Source organism: Toxorhynchites rutilus, chromosome 3, assembly GCF_029784135.1.
Source record: "Toxorhynchites rutilus septentrionalis strain SRP chromosome 3, ASM2978413v1, whole genome shotgun sequence".
Classification (NCBI taxonomy): Eukaryota; Metazoa; Arthropoda; class Insecta; order Diptera; family Culicidae; genus Toxorhynchites; species Toxorhynchites rutilus.
Window position 1 is genome coordinate 21,759,013 of NC_073746.1, and position 22,401 is coordinate 21,781,413.

Genomic DNA, 22,401 nt, shown 5'->3' on the forward strand with positions numbered 1-22,401 from the left:
TGTTTATATATGATTTATTGTACGATTTAATTGAATGCATAGAAGATGTCAACAAAACTGGAGTTAAGCACCTTTTAAAAGTTTGAACAAATATTGATAAGAGATTCCCAGCAATTCTTGATGTTTATTGCGTGATTTGGTTACTGTATAAGTTGTTTGAAACGAAGGTTTAGTGTAATCATTTTATTTTGAGGATTATATTCACAAACAAACAAGTATGACTGATATAAATTGCATGTATATGATGCGCCTGCCAGCCCATACATGCAAACGTGGAGGCGATATACATACATCCTAGAAAAACTTAAATCGTATAATTATCGTTTATATTACATGAGGTATATATACATGTAAATGGCCTCCAATTTCATATGCATATACCATCTATACACATCATACAAGTAATGTGTCTTGGATGTATGTATATCGCCTCCAATTTTAGATTTTTGACGTAGGACTACGGCTTACATTAAGGGTTCCAAATCAGAAAACAGGTCACGTTTTTATGAAATAAAGTTAACGTTAATCACTATTTTTTCTACGAACGGATTTAAACGATTTGCATACCAATCAAATTGGAAATTTTCTAAGTTTTTTTGTTGTATGATATGCTATACATTACAATCCCATAGTCTGTATATGGTTTAAATTGATGAAAATTGGAAGCATTCTCATTTTCCCATACATTTGTTCTGTTCATTTGTGTGCTTTCCCGAACAGAGCTGTCAATAACGGATATCTTCTGCAGCCGCTAGATCAGAAACAACGAAGGGGGATAGCAGAAAGAGAAAATTTGCGAAATAAACTCCACCCTTGCATAATAAGTAAGCTATCCCTAGCGTATAAGTATTGAATCTCCTCTGAGGAAAATTCTCAGATTCTTTCTGTGCCCGAAACAACAAAGGTCGCTCATTCTGCTCGTTTTGTGTTCAATGTTTCCCCTCGAGCTGTGAACGCTAGCGAATATTTCACTTGAAGTGCATCTGGCATTGCAATTAACACAACCATCCAAGTCATGGCAAAGAAGGCGAAAAAAGAGAAAAGTGCAAATGATTATAGGTCGCTTCTAAACATCGATGTTTGATTTTTTGTGTCTTGCTTGTTTTCGTTGCGCGAAACATAGAAACTTAGAGAAATTTTGTTGACGGTTTTGACCGAGAGTCGAGAAACGATTTTTCATAAACGGTCATTCTCGCGATGTTTCATTTTTAGCACTGCAACTGTGTGCATCTGTTAGACGCGTGTTTGATGCTTGTTGAATGACGATGCACTTCTTCTTTTTTTTGAATTATAGACACTTTAAACTCAGACAGTTCATTCGTCTTTGATGGCGATGCGCGGAAGATGCCTCTTGGTAATATTTAGTGCAATGCATGCATTGATATAAAGGAACAAATTGCGACATATGACCATTTAGTGTATTGTTCTCGCAAAGGTAAAAAATGATCGTGGCTTCTCGAAATGATTCTACAAAACTACGCAAGTCATTAAACCTTTTCAGGGTCTCCGGAACTTTTTACTTAAGAGTTATTTATTAAATTTCGACGTATTCGCAAATAATATTCGAAATGATAAACCATCACATTTCAAAAGAAAAAGGATTGCGTAGTCCTACGTTCTAAGCGGTCGTGTCTCGGATACAACCCCTCGAATTTTTGACGATTTAATGTTTGCTGGGCAGGCCCGAAGGCAGTTTTAAATTGTTAAAATATGAATGAAATGTTTTACTTCATGTTATTTGATTACTTGAAACATGTAGTACTGAGCTTTATTTAACCATTTCTATATACATTTCGCGATATTTCCACTAAAGCACAATAAACAATCAGGAATCACGTATCCGAATGCAATTCTTTCGTATCATATGTAAGAGCTTTAATTGCCCTAAAATCATATTTCAGATAGCCGTACGAGATAGCTGCGGCTTGATAATCCAAACAACCGGAGTTCAAATCCCATCGGAGCAATTTTATAACCGTCGTCACCACTCATATAAAATATTTATATCCCTAAAAGTCAATTGATTAATTCCTATGTTTACAAACATAAATGTTCATAAAGGCTCTATATACATACAAAAATGGTGAATCCCCGAGCCGAACATTTTACTTTAATATTTTCCGCCATTTTTTTTTTTATGGCAGTGATGAATCGTATATTCGTATGACAACAAACTTATTATGTTATTAGGTATTGCCTAATAACCTTGCATGTACAGTAAGTTACCTCTAATTCGAAATTTAGTTAATTGGACAGACCTTTAATGGGACACAAATAATTGGACATTTTCATCTCTAATTGGATATTTTGTAAACATCGAGTTTGGTACCGAAAGTATGGCCCCACATTGAAAGTCGCCACCTGATGTCGACATTGTACCACTATCATCGTGAATGTCCAATTACAGGCCAATCATCTCTAATGCGACACTGAGTAGTGCCTCGGTATGTCGACGATTAGAGGTAGCTTACTGTATATGCTATTTGGGCGCATCATATACCACTCAAAATATCAGATATTCGATACCCTATATACGATAGTAATACGATTTAATGTTTGCTGGGTTGGCATACTTGGCAGCTTGGTTTGTCAAGTTCATAATCTCATGTTTACAGTTTTGAGTTAAGTGCAATTGAATGACGAAGTTGAACTAATTTATTTTTGTCACTATGTTTATCAGAACAACAACTTTAACTTTCACTTTTCTTGAAACCGGAAATATTCGGACTTAAAAATAATTTTCAACGTAATATTCCAAACATACATGTATTTACAAAAATCTACAATTTATTTATTTATTTATTTGTCCTCGTCTTCGATTTATAATCGTACAGACTGAAACTTAAATTATGTCTTTAATCCTAGCCTTAAAACTATTCTTGGACATTCCAAAATCGTGGACATGGCAAACCGCGTTGAATGCTCTCAGACATGAGTTAAATGGGTCGTTCTGTCCGTAACTGGTTCTGTGAAATGGCAGATTGATGACGGGATAACTACGAAGAGTTCGTGTTGATACATTTAAATTGATTTGTTGCAGCAGCTCCGAACAATCAATATTACTCTCTATTATATCGAATATAAACGTTTGTGTAAGCTTTGCGCAGTGGCGATATCGTAACCAATGAGGTACATCCGAGGTGCGATTATTGCTAGTTGAAAAAAATAAACGTTTGTTGGAGTTTGAGTCGACGAGCTGATAAGGTTTCCAAACCGATGAGCATGCAACGCGAGGTGTAGTCAGGCAAGTTTACAGAATCGCTCCATGGAAGTTGTCGTAAGGCATATCGAATGAATTGCTTCTGAACTCGTTCTAGCTTGGCAACTTGTACTGTCTGGTATGGCGACCATATTGGAACTGCATACTCAAGAATGCTGCGAACCAGTGTGCAAAACAGTGTTTTGAGTGTGTATACATCCGTGAACTGAACAGTCTGTCTCCGAATGAATCCAAGCACCGCGAATGCTTTGGCTGCAGTGGCTGAGACATGATCTTGGAATCGAAGTTTTGAATCCAATGTGACGCCCAGATCGCGTATAGAGTCGACCCGTTCCAACGTGTTGTTTCCAATTTTGTATGAATAATTGATTTTGTCAAAATCAATTTTTAATTAACAAGAACGTTTTCCGCCATTCGTTTTTTGGTTGTCTGTAGTAAATCGTATATACGCATGACAATACGCGTACTAGATGCATGTATAAGTCGTATATTCATCCATCCAATCATCGTGAATACTGTTGCAAGTGGAAAATAAATGTGTGCTCGTTGCTTATGATGCGAACATAGTTAACAATATAATACAGTAGTTTAAATTTAATACGACATGCTGAGGCACCACTCAGTGTCGCTTTGGAGGTGATGTTGGCCTGTAATTGAACATTGGCGATGTGAGTGGTACAGTGTCTACGTCTGGTGGCAACTTTAATGTGGCGCCATAATTTGGGCCGCGAACTCGATGTTTACAGAAATGTCCAATTAAACGTGTCACATTACAGGTCCGTCCAATAATCGAAACGTCGCATTAAATGTAACTTACTGTATATAAACAATATTTATTCCCAGCTGTTTTGAGGCATCTCGCACAAATTGACAATATCATTCAGTTGTCAGTGCAAGTCAGTGCAATTTTTAGAGTGTAAAAAAAGTTCACTGTTTACATAAAAGCAATCTCGAATCGGTCCCTCTTTTTTGCTTGAAGTTACTATCCCCTGATCAAAGAGTGAAGAATGGTTCTATCGGTTTATGTTTTGTAGCACGTCGTTCGATGGTAATGTTGCAATGGTCGTCATAGTGGCCCAAATATATGCAGTGACAGTGACAAATTACAGCTCTGATTTTAACAGCACTAAAAACCTGAACTCCACAGTTCTCGATGTTGATACGGTCTCAGATAATCGGAACAAATGGTTCGGACTCTGGCCTAAAAATCTAAGCCAGCACTTATGTTTTTCGTATTGCAAGGGTGTTCCACGTTATCTTTTTCTGACCAAATCAAAGTCTAGACGTTACTCAAGATCAAGCAGGTGATGGATAAATTCCTGCTTCTGGTCCGGAGTACACACAAGAGTTATGATTCCAGATCCACGTGAAATGTACCGTGTGGCCGGCGTCGTTATTGGCCATTTAAAGCTCGAATCACCGAAAATTGCACAACGAGGATGATTTGCTAGTTCCAAGCGTCATTCTGAGTGTTCTGTGTGCAATTTGGTTGGTTCAGGTCAATCACGGAGAGCAACTACGAATTGTACAGTCTACCCAAGCTCAAGCTCAAGCTCAGATCCACGTGAAATGTACCGATGGGCATTAAACTTAGAAATACCATTAGCTCTGTCAGACTTTTTTGTTGACATGGCCGGTTCAACGTCGGTTTTGGCTGTTTTATCAGTCCAGCTCAGCCGTTTTGTCTTCCAAATATAAACACAAGGCATCTTCAAAAAGTATGAACGCATTTTTTCTATCAGTGAAACACAAACCATGTGCCGGTTTTAGCCTGACTGAAGATGTCGATGTTGCCCCGAATGGATTAGAAATTTCAAAATAATGTTTTCGAGCATCGATAATCAACAAAACCGCCTACCGTCTCACAAAATAGACTGAACAATGATCTGAGATGAACTAAGCTTACAAAAGTACCGAATATTCCAAAATTTTCCGACTATAACAATTAAATTCTACTAGCGTAGTTTTTCACGGACTAACTCTTGTTTGTTGATCGGTTCTGTATTGTTGTTTGCTTTGACAGCAAAGTTACTTCCGCAGCTGTGGGGTGACTCGAAATGTAAGAAATGACAATTGTGAACAGGGGACAACGGAAACTTTTCAAAAAATTGGTATTACCCTGATTTCCCATACAAACTATCCTTAATGTGAATTATTTTATATTTTTATGGTTTTCATTTTATGATTTTTCTACATATCCAAAATCTATATTTAGGTACCAATTCCATCAAATTCGGTCTGAAAATCCTGTTCAATTTGAACAAGGAAAATGGCACCCATATCTGGGTGACGGGACGACAAACGGTTCCATTCCCACAAGCTCTAGTATACCCGCCACCTCCGAGAGTTATCCTACTCAGTTCCCTCGACCAAAATAGAGCCTCATTGCTCCATTAGTCACGGTCGATTTGAAGAATATTTTATCGTAAAATTACCTCAGCTAACGCGAACGAACGAACGCAAAAACAACCGTTCAATATTGAAGTTCAAGTTTACAACTTTAGCGTGGAAATGCTTAAAAATCGACACTATGGTATGGCACACGCCTACCGAGACCCAAGTGGCATGGCATCGCACTCATGGGTAGCTGTGATTAACCTTTATTTTCCCTCGAGAGACATGTTTTTCTGGCTTTATGTACTTTTACGCCATGCTGCCACACAGATGCTGCGATGGTTGAGGGAAAGGACGATCTTCGGAGAGTTGTTTAACCGTTTTAACCGACATTTATTAATCACTTCCTTTGATGAGTAGCGCCATGCATGCAATTAATTTGCACGACTTTAGAAGTAGCAAAAATTTTGCATGTTCGTGCACTCCCAGTATGGTCCATTTAGTCCATTATGCCGCAACCGTATTAAATCACTTCAAAATCCATACATAATCGTCTCACCATTTCTCATACGTGCGAAACTGGCGGATCGGCACGATATAGGCAGAGAAAGGCAATAAAATAAAGCAAAAATTAATCCGCCACCATGAGCAAACACCCCATATCGGTACGTACTGAGCTGGTGGGCTGGATCGGAATCGAGTTCGTTTAGGTCGACTTTATGGCTTTGAAAAGCGCTTGCCACCATTTCTCATGATACACACGAGTTCGGTCGACTCACTTCCTATACCATTAGCAGTAGTGGCCACGGGAGTGCGTTCGCGGTAATGGCCTCAATGGGAAGGTATCAATTTCTGAATTATTACTATTTGTCAAATTGAGAACTACAACGTGGCTTGGATCTACGGTGCGACAACGTTTTTACCCAGCGCTCATAAACAGGAAATTGATTCGCCACGAGCTGTTATGGTCACGATGCGGTGATTTGAAGAGGTATGCAGTAAAAAAGGGCTTGTCTTGTCATTTCTTTCAAGATTAGCTGGCAGCGAAGTATGTGTTCACACGGACATACAAATCAAGAAATGCAATTAGTAATTGTGTTCATTTTTCTCCCGACATTCGTCTTCTTTAAGGAATAAGAAAAGTGTCATTTTTCTTTCAAATGCAAGTCAACTTCGATTCATCGAGCTGCACGATAATTATTCAGCCGCCCACAGTGAAAAGGTCAGTAGCGGGTGAATGTGGATTCATGGTTGCACAAACAAATAGTGTCATTGCACAAAGCAATTGAACCCAAACGAGCTTCTATCGGAGTGTCGCGGTTACATAATTCTGCGACACCACGAGCGTCGTGCTCAAAACTTCAACCGGTACGGCTCACAGCTATTTAACGCCATTGAAGAGTCCCTTCATCGAAGCAATTAGCAGCAAACGACCTTCCGGCACGCAAACGGCCGCTTTAGAACTGTGAACGTGCTTCGAATTGGAAGTGACATCCGAACATCATCGACGATATCCAGCGTGAGTTTCGAATCTTCTCACATGATGAGCGTGTAGATATGTTGGTGATTCTTGTCTTGGCAAGGAGAGTGAATAGATAGAGAACCATATGAATCATGAAGGTTGTTTTTCAACCCCCTGAACCCTTTTTTTTGCGAATTTTCTTGTATTTTTTCCGTCAACCAATCAGATAGAAGCGCGTGATCACTTGCGGAAAAAAAGGTTAGATCTTCCCAAGCTTTTGTTGCGGAAAAAATACAAATTCGTGTTGCTTTGACAGTAGCCTCAGATCACATCAGAATGTTGGAACAAAACAATCTAGATGAGTGCCTCAAGATATAAAAAAAACGATATAAACGAAAACTAATTTTTGGAGTCGACGTGATCTAAACATCGACTCCTATTAATCAACACAATAAGTATAAGTTGTGTTACGTGAACCAACCTGTTATAAAAAGGACTGATATATCAGTAGAAAATATTGTTTTTGTAACTTGTATTAATAATTATTAATTACACTTGATATTTACTGAGTTTTACATCTATTTATTGATAAGAAAGTTACGTCAAGTTTACTCACTTAATCAACCGCAAAGTTTTTAAATTGGTAAGTATTTTGTATGAATAAGATAAAGATTTTTTTTAAGAGAAATTCGACTATAGGAATCGATGGTAGCACTGAAATCTGGAAAAGGGGTCTCTGGCCAAAATAGTTTGAGAATCCCTGCCCTAGATATTCGATAACAATGATTGTTGAATGTGACATTCTACGCGCCTCATGAATCCGCCAGAGCAATCTCTCCCGACTAAGCGAGTTTAGAGATTGGACGGATCAGTAAGCTTATTTCTTTCAGCCAATGCCATTTCCCGGGTATCATTGTGATTGAGTATTGTATGTGATTCTTCGGATGCAGCCGACGAATTCAGCACTTCACTGTTGCTCGAGCATTTTCAAACACTTTCGATGCGTTGTACAAAGAAAATCCGTTCTAGATGGCCTGCGTTGCTCTCTTCAGCTCCTCCTTCTTCCAACGTTGTCTGTCCATCCTTTTCTGTAATTCCGGGGCATCTGGAAACAATTAGACCAATGAAAAGTCTCAAACATGTATGACCAATTCACCCCGCAGAATATGTCCATATCATGCCATATCATCCACAGCATGCCAAAATGAAAGTTCAATTCGCTGCATCAAATGGTTCCTCATCTGTAGACAAACAGAACTTTGCTGCACAATACACGAAAATTTTATTCAATCAGCGGAAAAAAACTTAAAACCGCGATCGGAATCACACCTACATTTTCTCACAATCGAAGTGCTTGCATTGTTCATGCTACCGTTTCCTTCCACTTGTCAAATTTACCAATGTTTTACAAATTCAACAATAAAAGAAGATGCCATTATAAAAAATCCAAATTGAGCCGTACTTTTCGAGATAAAGGAGGTGTCCTAATCACCCCAACTTACCCTTCCTGATTTACTCTCAACTATGAGGTAATATTTAGATGCTGTAGACACTTTGCGAATGATGTTATGCTTTTTGTAAATTTTATTTGTCACATTCCAGATCAAAATTGCCAAATAGAACTATGATCTGGAATGTGATCTTCAAAGCGTTTACGGTTTTAACGGATTTTTCGTCCACTTTTCTATCTCATTGATTTTAATTCCTGTAATCTATATGAACAGATTTTGTCGTAGAACTACGTCTTTCATTAAGGGTGCCAAATCAGAAAACAGGTCACGTTTTTATGAAATAAAGTTAACGTTAATAACTATTTTTACCGCGAATGGATTTTGACGATTTATATACCAAACGAATCGGAAATTCCCTAAGATTTGTTTGATATGCTATACATTACAATCCCGTAGTCTGTATATGGTTTAAATTGATGAAAATTGGAAGCATTCCCATTCCCCCATACATTTGTTCTGTCCATTTGTGTGCTTTCCCGAACAGAGCTGTCAATAACGAGCAACTTATCGACGAGCAACGAAAGGGAAATCGTAAGATGTAAAGTGAACAATGGAAAAGAAGAAGAACGAAGGGGGATTTTTGCCTAGAGTATAAACAGTATCTTCGTATCTTCGTGAGGATATCCAGAGGCAAGCACAACGACATGGCACCATTCTATCCCCTCTCTAGACGAAGCGGCAAACGTGCGAATTGAATAAAATAATTCTATAGTCCTGCGTCAACAACGCGGTCTTATCGTGGACACATCCCTCTATATTTTAGAGATCCTTTGCACCTCAATAATTTTCATAGAATCATAAAGATTATTACCCACCTCATACCCCTACAAAGATTTGAACAGGTCGATTTATCTTATAGATAATATTTATGTTTACATAAAAATTAAGAGATCAGAATTCTAAAATAAAAACAAAAATGAACTAACTCTGTTCATTTTTGAATTTTTATTAATCGAACATTATAAATTGTAAAAAAAAACAAAAAACAGACAGAACCCGGGAAAATCCTTGACTGATTGGAAATCGAACCCAATATCTAAAAGTGTTAACTTAGAAAATATCAGAGATCTGCTACTATTCGAAAAAAAATCGATATAACCATCTGATAAAAAAGATAGTTAACGACAATTCTGAATGAGCTTTCCCCATTTCAGTTTCCACTACACAGAAAAAACATGCCCATTTTAATCGTCAAATTGTTTAACATTTTCACTACACTCTTACCAACTTCTATCAGACCAGGTGATTATCTTGCTGCTTTATGTCATTGTAAACAAACAACGCTTCAATTTACATTCTAGTGTATTCGTATTAGTAACTATCATACACTGCATGGTTTTCATACGTGTGTGTGCAAGTGTGTGCGTTGATCGTAAACAAATGTTTTGGAATTTTTCAAGTGTCAAGTTTCTATAAGACCAGTTACGTTTTCCGTTGTTTTTAAACAGTTTTATTTAGCTTGCCCTGTAATCTGTTTGTATGTTTGTAACATGTTTGGCTGTAGCGCTGACGCACATTAATAGAAATTTGACCCCTTTTCTGTTGACCGATTGATCTGAAATTTGGAACACACCTTTATCTCTGTAGTCATTATAAAACTGCGTATTTCATGATCTTGAAAATCCAAAATGGCGGCTACAAAATGGCGGATCACATATTTTCTCAAAACCTCATCGATATGGGTTTTCCAAAACCCCATCAATATGGGTATCAAGTGAAAGGGCTTGACTAGTAGAAAACGGTTACTTATGAAAAATGAAAATCCAAGATGGCAGACACTACAAAATGGCGGACTACATACTATGTCAAAGCCCCGTTATTATGGGAATCAAATGAAAGGGCTTGAATAGTAGAACACAGTAATTTATGAAAAACGTAAAACCAAGGTGGCTTCCACTACAAAATGGCGGACTAAATATTATGTCAAAACCAGAATTTTCCAGGTTGACAAGATTGCTAATTATCGACATGTAAATCAGGCAATAGTTTTGAATTTTTCATTCATAATACTTGTGAATTTTGAAATGGTCTTATAGAAACTTGACAGCTGAAATTATCATATTTAAGCCCAATAAATAAACAAACAAATCTTTTGAACGAAATTGACGTTAAATATACTTTATTCTAAGCATTCTACAATGTATAAATGTATCTTGTTGAAATTTTAACTGTTTGTGTTGTAACGAAATATAATCAGGGTGGTCTTATGGAAGTTGAACAGAGTGTATATTTTCTGTTCGTGTTTCAAGCAATTTCTTGTCTAATGGTATGCAACACAACATATGTCGCAATAACTATTTTGAGTAATAGGCGCTTGAAAACTCTTAATGAATTGTTACATTTTTTTGTAGAGTAACCCCCCTGTATAGAAATCAAAGACATAGTCCTTTGTCAAAAAGACGGGACGATGAAAAATGGTTGAAAAAACGATACTGTCCGGTTCAAAACAGTACGATTTGACTTTCTCTACTTTCTACTTATGTCTTTGTTTAACATTGTTCGAAAACAAAAGTGCCGGAACCCAGGATTGAACCGGGGACATTTAGATCTCCAGTCTAACGCTCTCCCAACTGAGCTATTTCGGCTTATGAAAATAAACATATCGTTTGATATTTTGTTCTATAAATTTTGCCGTATGCTGGATACAGGCGAATGTTCTCGCGAAGATAACATAGAACATCAATTGACGTTAAATTGATTTTGCGTTCATATCCCTTAACCATATGTTCAATAACATCAAACTTGCAAGTAGTTACAATTCATAGACAACAAAGTTCACAATGCTATAATAATTGCTGGAAAATCTCATGAAAAGATAACATCGCTAAAATGCCTATGAAATTGTCATTCATATTAATTTACTGACCATCAATTATCAAAAGCAGTGAGACAACCATCAGATATTGATAGATTATAATTTTCCTAATTACAGTCTATTTTCTAACCTTTAGGCGGGTATATATAAAAAGAATACATTTCAACATAATATGTACCCATTATCCGATTATGCCAGATAAACAATAAATTAGAGCAAAACCTGTGAAATCTTTCAACCCTTCACTTAGTGGCTTTTGTTCATCCCGCCTATGACAGGCCACTGCAGCTGCCAATAGTCCGGCAAATCTATCTCGTTGACCCGAGTTCGTAAGCGTTAATCAACACCCCGGTATTTGAACCCCTCATAATGATGGACTAACGAATTTTATGGTCGTTTGTAAAAAAAAAGTTTAATAACCATTCGGTTCAAACTGAATGAACGAATGAAAGCCGCCAACGGATGACACGGAATTCATTACGGCAGTTATTATCCATATCTGCCCTCACTCAGTTTGACCGCCCAATGGAACACTGTTGCGTTGATTTTTTACACTACTCGTTTCTTCAAATGGCGAAGCATTTCTTCTGCCCGCTCACAATAATCACGAGATTTTTTGCAATCGTTGGATAACTATTATGTCGCTGAAAAGCATTCCAGTCAATACCTTCTATTATTGGGTCGTTTAATGACATTCACTACGTTGTGCGTACACTTGTTGCTTTCAACTTCAATTAATCTTTGTTTTCAATTATACCTGTCCCTCTGCGAAAAGATAATTCACTTTTCGTGATGTATTGAAATGTTAGTTGGTTTGTGTCACGCGACTCGTTAATTGAAATGCACACTTTACAGCGCACTTTGCGCATTTTGCGCACTGGAAACACGACACTTCCAAGATGCAAAAAATAAAACAAATCTAGTTATCCGGGGCACATTGGTCGCATCTCCAAACGTGGCAGCGTGTTTTAATTAAGGAGGGAACATAAACCTGTCTCCAACAGTTACGACTAGAATTATATAAAACATAAATCGTATCTTTCTTTCCCCTGCTTTGAGCCTTCTTCCTCGCACTAAACTCGCCACTTGTTAGCACCAGGTTAGTACATGTCGTACGCAAAGAGTTGCATTTGAAAGCCGGGTATACGAGTACGAGGAAGAATCGGTGTTTTACACCAGTACATTTTCCGGGTTCAAGTGGACTTCCTATATGTCACCTTCCCAGCAGCTAAGCAGTAAGCTGAGAAATCATAATAGTCCCCTTCATTCTGTGTCGCGAGTGACGTGAGATAGCAAAGCTTCTCGCGTTGTTATGGATGTCACTTTACATTTTGACTAATGTATTATACCCGATAACAAATGAGGACACGACGCCAAATCTCATCTAATGACAAACTGTGAGTCATTTCACGTCATTCGCCGCGCGGAATAGTGGCGAGTGTCTAGTTGAGTACACAATAACATAAAATGCAGCCGGATTGGAGCATCTGGTAATCAGATATGATCCGAAATTTTTTTCATGTTTTCTCCAGTTATAACGTGTTTAAAAAAAAATCGTTCCTGTTTTAAAATTTCGACTTTAAAATAAGAAGAATTTTGAACTTACTTTAACACTTTGACGGCCATGGTGTTTTGGCCAAAAAGTTCGTAAAAACCTGGAGGGCTCAATGGTTGATTCTTATACTAGATGGTGCCAGGGAACCATCTAGCATAAAATTTCATCCCCAGCCATCAGCCATATAAGGGAAAAAACTACCCGTGTGCAGTACTACACACGCGGCCCCAACTCAAGGTTTACACGATAAAAATCTTTATAAAACAATAAATTTTTTCGTTATAAATTTTATAACATTATTTCAAACTCGTAAAATGTCTTCTATCGAAACAGTCCAGACATAGAAACCTTTCGGAGCATTTCGGGCAGTGATAAATTGTAATTGGTAGAATAATACAAGCAATCATGCCAAACTATGGTATCGAAGTGTCCTACTATGTATTGAGGCGAGTAGAAAACGAAAAAAAATTAATTTTAAAATAAAACGTGTCCTGTAGCGCACACGTTTGAAACTTTGAAAGATTTCGCGTGTGCAGTGGTGCACTCATGGTCCCAGCGGAATAATAATTGAGTGCAGTACGGCACCCATGGCCGTCAAAGTGTTAAGGTGAAAGTGGAACGAAGCCTTTGTAGTAAAGGGTGTGTCACATCAAATTGCATCACGGAAAAAACGCTGTAGAAATTCGCCCAGTAGACCGATCCTTTTGAAATTTTTAGACAGTACAATAAAAACTATTAGACAACTTTTGGCATTTTCTTTTTATTCATACTTCGAGCCCAAGCCCGTATGCTCGCACCTTCCTCTTTACCCCGTCCATAAGGTTCTGTACAACGTCAGGTTGTAGGTTTTTTTGAACAGAAATCCATTTTCTCTTGAAGTCCGCCTCCGATTTGACAACTTTTGGGTACTTCCGGAGGGCCTGCTTCATAATCGCCCAATATTTCTCTATTGGGCGAAGCTCCGGCGCGTTGGGCGGGTTCATTTCTTTTGGCACGAAGGTGACCCCGTTGGCTTCGTACCACTCCAACACGTCCTTTGAATAGTGGCACGAAGCGAGATCCGGCCAGAAGATGGTCGGGCCCTCGTGCTGCTTCAATAGTGGTAGTAAGCGCTTCTGTAGGTAAACCTGCCCGTTTACCGTGCCGGTCATCACGAAGAGTGCGCTCCGCTTTCCGCAAGAGCAGATCGCTTGCCACACCATGTACTTTTTGGCAAACTTGGACAGTTTCTGCTTGCGAATCTCCTCCGGAACACTGAATTTGTCCTTTGCGGAGAAGAACAACAGGCCCAGCGGCTGACGAAAGTCCGCTTTGACGTAGGTTTCGTCGTCCATTACCAGGCAATGCGGCTTCGTCAGCATTTCGGTGTACAGCTTCCGGGCTCGCGTCTTCCCCACCATGTTTTGCCTTTCGTCGCGGTTAGGAGCCTTCTGAACCTTGTATGTACGCAGGCCCTCCCGCTGCTTGGTCCGCTGGACGAATGAACTTGACAAATTCAGCTTATTGGCGACATCCCGGACCGAACTTCTCGGATCACGTCTAAACTGCTTAACTACGCGCTTGTGATCTTTTTCACTGACGGAGCATCCATTTTTGCCGTTCTTCACCTTCCGGTCGATGGTTAGGTTCTCGAAGTATCGTTTTAGTACTCTGCTGACCGTGGATTGGACGATTCCCAGCATCTTACCGATGTCCCGATGTGACAACTCCGGATTCTCGAAATGAGTGCACAGGATTAATTCACGACGCTCTTTTTCGTTCGACGACATTTTTCCAAATTTACGAAAAATTGACAGTGAAGCATGGCCAACGTGATCTATACACTCTTATCTGATTATAAGCGAAAGCTGAAGATATAATTCCTAAAAATTAAATTTCTACAGCGTTTTTTCCGTGATGCAATTTGATGTGACACACCCTTTAGTATAGATAAAACCACGTCTTCTTTAAGGGATAATGGTGTTTGTGAGAGAAGAGCAAAGCACACGTAAATAGATCAATTCACTTATTGTGGCGCTTCACTGACACGAGTCTTAAAATAACAATTCAATACTGAAGTAAAATGTATGAACGATGTGTTCCGATGTACAATTGCAAATATAAATCTATATAGAAGGTGTATTTGCATATGAAGTAAAATTTTGATTATACGCGAGCGTAACATGAGCACATTTATAACACATACGAATTGAGGCTCTTTTGGAAGTGAATTTCCACTTATACTTTAGTCATTGAGACTAAAAGAATGTTCCAGGGCATAAAAATAGGAAGGAAAGAATTACGATCTTACCTTGTAGCAACGCCACGGGAAGTCACAAATTTAAACTTATTGTAATCAGTAAATTCAAAAAAAAACAAAGTGTTTGAGGAGACCAAAGCAGACCATCTAATAGTTTTTTTTTTTTTTTATCCAGTTCATTTATTTGTAAGGCTCAATCGCATAAGCTTTGCGGAGCCGCTAATTCAAGGTTTGTTTATACAAAGTTTCAACTAATTTCTATGTTTAGTAGGATTCGACCGAATACTCGCGGTTTACTCGAGGTTAAAAGGGCAACATTTTTGTGGGACGGGTCAGGTTGGGGATATGGATATGAGGTATCGTTGTCTCAACCGAGGGTTGCCGCACGCACTGTAGCATTGTGCATAATGACCAGGGATAGCATCTGGTGTTCGACTAGCTGTCGAGGGTGGGCGACGGTGAGATGGGGGGAACCATCTAATAGTTGATTATCAACTATAATTTCTTAATATTTTCCCTCAGTCGTCGTATTTTTTTTACATATTCACGTTGGAGAGCTTTAACCCTTCTTTACGTTGGTCGAGGCATTTTGATTGAATGTACTTTTCCGTTTACTATTTTTGACAGAAGAGGCAGCCGTGGCAGTGTTCCGAGCTCTGCAATACAATTTTCCTAACCAATGTTAAAGTTGCTAAAACTTACATTATAGATTTAATGGATCATAAAAATAATAATTGTATTGATATCAACACAGTTTTATTTTATTGATTTTAATGACATGAAACGCTATGAATCAGGAATAACATTTTATTGAGTGGTTTTTATAGCTGTTTCTATGATGTTGCCTGGCATCAGTGTCGAAAACATAACGATGCTTTCACCAATACAAACAAAACTATTGCGGAAAATTGAAAAATTTAAATTTAACTATCAGAGCACTAGCTTGAGTTTTCCGACGTTTTTCATTATACATTGCGACGGCAGAATAATCGATTAGAGTTTGGTTGATATTAATTGATGGGAAGTGTGCGAAAACGATCGTTTTATAAACACTGTTTCGCAAAATTATTGAATATCAGGCGAGGGGTGAGGGAGGGGGAGTGAAAGAAGTGAGCGCCATTGTGGCAGCCATTTGTGGCTTCCTTCCACCTTCACCTTAACTGCTCCGAATAAAGAAAAAGTCTGAATCTTTGCCTCAGCAGTGATCCATTATTCATACCCTAGCACAAATATTCCTCTTCCGCTACCTCTCTTTTTGTTTATATTTATCATCACGGTTGCATAATTTGCCCCACAAAACCATCATAGTCCATCAAAATATTAGGTGATTGTTGTCAGCGTAGCGAAGATGTGCTGCTATGAAGCACTCACATACGTACACGAAGCCATATATCGATGGCTTGAAGCAACTAAATATACACACACCTTTCTCCGCTTTGCGCTCTTCTCAAGAGAAGCCCTTTCTATTAATATTTCTGATCTCGATTAGCTTAGCTGTCATCCTTGGTGGATATAGTTTTGCTACTGTCTGTCATGCAAAACCAAATCACACACAAAATTCCTGAACAATTATTTTCTTGGTGAGCCCCTGATAGCCCAGTTTGATGATTTCCCGCAAAATTGTGTAGTTCACCTTAATGGAATGGCGCCAGTTTGATATAATGATTGCAATACCTGAGACATCAACGAGTAAGTAATTTAGTCGCGTCCACAGCTCAATCTGAAACTAAGACATGTGATGACGCAAAACGAGGAAGAACAAGCGATGTTCATTGCATCGTATTTAGAACGATACTGAAAATTTGCTTCAGCGAGATCCAATATTTATGCTTTAGGCAAATATTCTTATTCGTTCAATCCCCTTCGTTGCTCGTTATTGACGGCACATGTTGGGAAGCTCACAAATGAGCAGAACAAATGTATGAGGAAATGGAAATGCTCCTAGTTTTCATCAGTTTGAGCCGTTCACACATAAAAGGATTGTAACATATAGCATAACAAACTAATCATAGGGAATATCCGATTCGTTCGGTATGTAAATCGCCAGAATTTGTTCGCGCAAAAATAGTTATTAACGTTAACTGTATTTAATAAAAACGTGACCTGTTTTCTGATTTGGCACTCTTCAAAGAAACTTCGTCAAAGAAATTTCCTCCGACTTGCACTGTGGTCACGCGTATTCTAGAGCATGTCACTCAGAATGCATTTAGGGCGTGTTATTTGGCATAGAAATAAAAAAAAATGTACTTAAAAAAAATGACGCAAGTAATACTACGTTGAGACGGCAAGGTTCTTCTAGGAACGTTAGTGCCATTCAAGAAGAAGAAGAAGAAGAGTATTTTTTCAATCAATTCGTTTATTTTTACAGAAGAAGAATATTAACAGAAGCGTTTTTCCGAGAATAGCGCAAAATGATGAGAAGCGTTTATATCCTTAGTCGCTTCAAGTCACCAATGTATGGCTCTGTATGCATTCTATGTTGAACGCTTGTTTGGTGCTGGTTGGTTTTAGTTGTACGAACGATGCCTAGAGGTGCGATTCCGCTAAGGCAATACTAAATAACATGTAGCATGATATTTGACACTTGCAAATATTGCAATTGTTGTTTTTTCTATTCAGTGCCAAAGAAGATTGATGTAGTTATGAGATGTGGAATAAAGGTACTGGTGCAACAAGTTGGTATATTACAGTCTATAGACGAGTGTATTTCAATTGCGAAAAAAGCCATCGGAATAGCGTTCGTGGTAAATTCTCAATGCATTGACTTGTGAATTGTTCTGCGAGGACAAGAATGAATCATCGATCAGTTATCGTTAACTGATTCTACAATAAAAAAAACCATTTCAGGACGACCAAACCATTCTACTTAACAGTTATTTCAAAAATTTCGCAGCATTCTGAAATAATATCCGAAGTTATTAACAAGCGACTTGAACAAAATAACAGCGACGTTCTGCGTCAACAATGTGCCACCCTATAATTTTTTCCAAGTCTATCACGGTATTTTGAGTAGAACTCGAATTTCAATAGAACACAGAAATTGATGTTTTTTTTTGTGAAATTAAGGTGAAGATGAAACGAAGCCATTGTAGTAGTATAGGTAAAATCAAGTGTTTTCATGGGGTAAAAGTGTTTGTGAGTGAAGAGCAATGCACACGATTTGTTTTGATTTTGATACGTAAACATCAATTCAGATCAATTCACTTAATAGACTGTGTGGCCCTCCACTGACACGAGTTTTAGAATACATTTGAAAATAATAACAATTCAAATGATATTTATGAACGAAGTGTTCCGATGAACAATTGCAAATATAAGTAGAAGGTGTATTTGCATATGAAGTAAAATTCTGATTTTACGCGAGCGTAAGCAAATTTATAACACATGCGAGTTGGGGCTCTTTTGGAAGTGTATTTCCACTTATACTGTTCAGGAGAAATAATCGTTCGAACCAGTGGCAGTTTCGAGTCAGCTTACCCTAGTGTTGACCAGCAGCATAAACTGACAAATCCATCTAACAGTTGATTATAGTTGATAATTCCTTAATATTTTCCTTCGTTGATCGTATTTTTTTCACATACTCACGTTGGAGAGCCATAACCCTTCTCTTCGTTGGCCGAGGCATTTTGATCGATTGTAATATTTTTTCGTTTACTATTTCTGACAGCAGAGGCAGCCGTGGCAGTGTTCCTAGCTTTGCAATACAATTTTCTTAACCAATGTTAAAGTTGCTAAAACTTACATTATAGACTCATCAAACGTAAAAATAATAATTGTATTGATATCAACACAATTTTATTTTATTGATTTTAATGACATGAAACGCTATGAATCAGGAATAACATTTTATTGAGTGGTTTTTATAGCTGTTCCGATGGTGTTGTCTGGCATCAGTGTCGAAAAAATAACGATGCTTTCACCTATACAAAAATCAAAAATCATTGCGGAGAATTGAAAAATGAAAATTTAACTTTCAGAGCACTAGCTCGAGTTTTTCGACGTTTTTTATTATACATTGGGACCGCAGATTAAAATATAATATCTTGTGAGTAATCGATTAGAGTTTGGCTGAAATTACTTGATGGGAAGTGTGCGAAAACTCGGGGTCTGCCGCCTCTATTGAATAATATGTTATATAACTTGCTTTGTGAGAAACATTTGAACTTTTCTCACGGAGATTCGGCAGTAAGTCGGGTCTCTTACATGGGACTCCCCCAGGGCTCATGTTTAAGCCCCATTTTGTACAACTTCTACGTAAGCGACATTGACAATTGCCTTACACAAAATTGCAGCCTAAGACAACTTGCAGATGATGGAGTGGTGTCTGTCGTAGGATCAAACGAATCCGACCTGCAAGAATCCTTACAAGATACTTTGAACAATTTTTCAACCTGGGCCATTGGGCTAGGGATCGAATTCTCCACGGAGAAAACAGAGATGGTGGTTTTTTCTAGGAAGCATAGACCAGCAAAACCAAAGCTTCAACTTTTGGGTAAACCGATCACTCATGCTATGTCATTCAAGTATCTTGGGGTCTGGTTCGACTCCAAATGTACTTGGGGGGCCCATATTAGGTATCTGAGTAAAAAATTTCAACAAAGAATAAACTTTCTCCGTACAATTACCGGCACCTGGTGGGGAGCCCATCCCGAAGATCTTATAATGTTGTATCGAACAACTATTCTCTCAGTGATGGAGTATGGCAGTTTCTGTTTTCAATCAGCTGCCAAAACACACCTCATTAAACTCGAGCGAATTCAGTATCTTTGTCTCCGTATCGCGTTGGGATGTATGCCCTCAACGCATACCATGAGTCTCGAGGTTTTGGCAGGCCTACTCCCACTAAAAGATCGCTTCAATTTATTATCTCTTCGGTTCCTCATCCGGTGTAAGGTTATGAACCCATTGGTGATCGGAAATTTTGAGCAGCTGATCGAACTAAATTTTCATTCTGGATTCATGAGCTCATATCATGAATTCGTCTCCATGCAGGTTAATCCTTCTTCGTATATTCCCAACCGTGTTTGTTTTCCTGACTACATCAATTCCTCTGTGCATTTTGATCTGTCCATGAAGCAGGATATCCATGGAACATCAGACTATCTTCGATCGAGGATCGTTCCAACGATCTTCGATGCAAAGTATGGGGATATCAATTGTGATAATATGTACTTTACTGATGGGTCCTCTATGAATGAGTCCACAGGATTTGGAGTGCTCAACGAATTTTTTAGCACCTCACACAGTCTTCAGAATCCTTGCTCAGTGTATATTGCTGAATTGGCAGCGATACACTGGGCGCTGGACAGCGTCTCCTCACGACCTGTTGAACACTATTACATTGTAACGGATAGTCTTAGCTCTGTCGAAGCTATCCGTTCAGTGAGGCCGGAAAAGCACTCGCCGTACTTCCTTGAGAGAATACGAGAAATTTTGAGTGCTTTATCCAGACGCTGTTATGTCATTACCTTTGTCTGGGTCCCTTCACATTGCTCAATTCCGGGTAATGAGAGGGCTGACTCATTGGCAAAGGTAGGTGCAATTGAAGGCGACATTTATCAGCGTCAAATCGAATCAAATGAATTTTATTCTTTAGTCCGCAAAAATACCATAGTTAACTGGCAACGCAAATGGAACGAAGATGAATTGGGCCGGTGGCTCCACTCGATTATCCCTAAGGTTAGCCTCAAACCATGGTTCAAAAGTCTGGACTTGAGTCGGGACTTTATTCGCACCTTCTCCCGACTCATGTCCAATCACTGTTCGTTAGATGCGCTACTCTTTCGTATTAACCTTGCCGACAACAATCTTTGTGTTTGTGGCCAAGGTTACCACGACATCGAGCACGTTGTTTGGTCGTGCGAGCTGTATCTTGTCGCCAGATCGAATTTAGTAGTCACCCTTCGGGCCCGAGGAAGGCAGCCCATGATGCCGGTGAGAGACGTGTTGGCTCGGTTAGACCTTGATTACATGTCCCAAATATATGTCTTCCTAGAAGCTATCGATCTTCGTGTGTGATTGTCCTTATACCCTTAGTTTTTCCTTTTCCTTTTCCTTTGTGAGAGATCGGATCCCTTCTTAAGAATAAGATGAAATGTAAATACATATTAGATATAAGATAGGTTTAAGAATTGAGTGTGATGAGTGTGATTGAGAGTGTGAGTGTGATCATTGTCAACATATCCTCATATCCCCTCCTTTTCCTGAAGAAAATATGTCACCCTTCTAAACTCGAGTTGACCGCGAGTAATCGGTTTCCTATATTATTAACATTAGAATTAAGGAAAAATGTATATATACTAGTAACAATACAGTAAGGAGTTCGGCTCCATTAAACCTATGTAACTGAGCCTGTAAAAATAAACGATTTAAATAAAAAAAAAAAGTGTGCGAAAAAGATCATTTTCTACACACTGTTTCCCAAAATTATTGATTTTTTTTTGCATATCGGGCGAGGGAGGGAGATGAAAGGAATGAGCGCCATTGTGACAGCCATTTGTGAGCATCCACCGGCTATTATACCAGTGAGCATCCACGGGAGAAGTGGCCGATGAGCCTTTTTTGTTGACATGCCCTACTCGACGTTGCTTCTGGCTGTTTTCAGCTGAGTATCAATCCAGCTCTGTCGTTTTGTCTTTCAAACGTATACAAAAGGCAACTATAAAACATGAGAACGCATTTTACCTGTCAGTGAAACATAAACCAGGTGTCGGTATTACCCTGACTCAAAGTGTCGGTTTTACCCCGAATGGACTCGAAATTTCAAAACAAAGTTTTTGAGCATCGATAAACAAGAAAATCACCTGCCGTCTTAAAGTAGAACAATTAGAATGAACTCAGCCTATAAAAAGTATCGAATTTTCCAAAATTTTCAGACTTAAACACTTAAATTCCACCAGCGAAATTTTACACGAACAGTCTCCTGTTTTCTGCTGATGTGTCCTTCTGTTGACAGTGTCCTGACCGGTTTTGTTTTGTTTTTTGTACAAACATTAAAGCGACTTCCGCAGCTGTAAGTTGACTCAAAACGTAAAAAATTTTCGGGGGATATCGGATAATTTGTAGAAATATGCTTCTAACTGGGAAAATCATGTGGTGTCAATTTTACCCTCAGTGTCGGCTCTACTCTCATTTTCCCCTACTACCTTCCAGAGGCACGAGTGTTGTGCGAGTTGAATTGTCCAGTTGATATTGTAGAAGTTGCTAGGTTGTATTCCTTGGATTTAACATATATGTAGTTTTTTTTTATACGACGCTAGCTCACC

General features: G+C 38.6%; 1 protein-coding gene, 1 non-coding gene and 1 pseudogene across 2 annotated transcripts in view; 1 reads left to right on the top strand and 2 right to left on the bottom strand.

The window, feature by feature from the left end:
- The window catches only part of LOC129776191 (uncharacterized), a 52,970-nt gene that overhangs the window by 25,963 nt on the left and 4,606 nt on the right, over window positions 1-22,401 (bottom strand). The window lies entirely within an intron of this gene.
- On the top strand, window positions 3,096-3,215 carry LOC129780681 (U4 spliceosomal RNA; annotated as a pseudogene).
- On the bottom strand, window positions 11,040-11,112 carry Trnas-gga (transfer RNA serine (anticodon GGA)). The gene has a single exon. It is a non-coding gene; the product is annotated as a tRNA-Ser (tRNA).